Here is a 2110-nt window from a genome sequence, read left to right on the forward strand (position 1 = left end):
GCCCACTTGTTTTTCTAAATGTCCATATAGTAGTTAGGGTCCTTTGTGCCTCCATATATTATTAAGCCCCCTCTGTGCCCACATATAGTATTTAGGCTGCTCTGTACCACCATATAGTAGTGATGCCTCCTTGATGCTCCCATATAGTAGTTAGACACCTTAGTGCTCCCATAATGTATTCAAGTCCCTCGGTGCCATGATATATTTCTTATTTCCCTCTGTGGCCCCCCATATAATAGACCATCCTGTACCCTAATATACAGCAGTATTAAGGCCCCTCTGTGCTCACATATAGTAGTATGGTCCCTCTATGTTCCCATACAGAAAAAGCACAGCTACTTTCTAGAAACCTGCTCATTAGTGTGAACGCTGCACTTCAGCAAGCCTATTATAGCATTGATCAGAGACAGGACTGCAGGTGGCACCTGACCAGGGGGCATTTGTATACCAGTTATTTATAGTGCAACTTTGCCCAACTTGTTCTGCACAGCATCATATCCACAGCCCTAGGATCCACTTGGACGAACTAGAACTGATGAAATTAGACCCATTAGGAGACAGAATAAAACATCTATCCTCCCGTTTTAGGGTAGGTTCATACTGAGGAATTCTCGTGGATAATATCCGTGGAATTCCGTCAGCTGTCCGCGCGCTTTTCCGCCGGCTCCATATTCCGCTATCCGCTGAAAGAAGTGACATGTCACTTCTAGCGGAATACACCGGCCCATAAAATGGTGTCTATGGAGCTGGGGGAAAGGCGCGCGGCCGTGCGTGCGGACAGCCGACGGAATTCCGCAGATATTATCCGCAAGAATTCCTCAGTATGAATCCACCCTTAGGCTAAAACACACAGATGCACAGAACTTTATAGTTAGAAAAGTAGTGTCTTGATGGTGGTAAAGTCCTTTGTCTGCTCTAAGGGACATAGAAGGAAAATGTACATAAATACAACTTCATGATTGTAGATAAGATACATTAACATGTTTAAGTTGTAAGTGGATCGCTTTATTAGGTCAGCAATCTGCTTATCAGCCTGCTGCCTATGAAGCCTGTGCCGCTCCACCCCAGGTGCCTTAAAAAGCTGGATCTAGTCCTGAGAGAAGTTGCCCAGGACTAGATCCATCTTTTCCAGGCACCCACGGTGAAGCGGCTCAGAGTTCAAAAGCAGCCGGCTGATAAGCAGATTGCCGAGCTAAAAAGGCGATTCGCTTCGTTTGCACTGTAAATTCTACTCTACTAATGAGCAATAAGATATTGTGTATTGGCCCAGATCAATCTGTACACAACAAAAACTTGCGTAATTTGCCCATATGTAACCAATCGCCGTTTTAATATCTTACGAGCTCTGGTAAAATGAAAGCAGAACTGTGACTGGCAACTGTGAGGCAATGACGCCATTTCATGTTTTACACAAATTGATATATCTGGGCCATTGTGTTTCATGTCTGCTGCTGTAACAATATTATAAGGGCATTGTATAGCACTTATTTTCAGCAAAGGGATTAATAACGAAAGCTTGACTTTAAATAACCTTGATTATGTGGAGGAGGTCAACCTATGACAAGGGGTCTCAGTACCAGTTTTAAACCTATATGTTGACATCAGCAGTATCTCTGCTAATCCCACATGAGCAGGCAGAATTAGGCGTGTTCCCCACAGGAATAACATAGCCACATTTTTGCATCTACAGTGTATTATCTCCTCAAGTTATAGCCATATAATTTTTTTATGACTCAATTTCTGCCATACTACAGATGCAAAAATGATGTTGTATTGTGCCCATGTGAAATCAGGCATACAGTGGTGTGGTGGAACAAAGGTATGTGAACAATGTATTCGGATGGGCACTGTTAAAAATTCACTGTTGCCAAATTTATGAGCAGGATGAGCCACTCTGAAAAATCATACAACAGAAATAAAGAAATCTACACTTACTAAATTAGTAAATATCCCCCACAGAATAGAGTAGCATTGTCCAATTATGCCTAATCATATATATAGACTTTCTTTATGCTACGAGACAGCCCTACAACTTAAGAGTGAACAGATTGTTTACTTCTCTATTGATTTATTAAGACATTAACGATAAGCAAAATAACAAAAAAAACAG

The sequence above is a fragment of the Dendropsophus ebraccatus genome, chromosome 5 (genome assembly GCF_027789765.1).
Source record: "Dendropsophus ebraccatus isolate aDenEbr1 chromosome 5, aDenEbr1.pat, whole genome shotgun sequence".
NCBI classification, from domain to species: domain Eukaryota; kingdom Metazoa; phylum Chordata; class Amphibia; order Anura; family Hylidae; genus Dendropsophus; species Dendropsophus ebraccatus.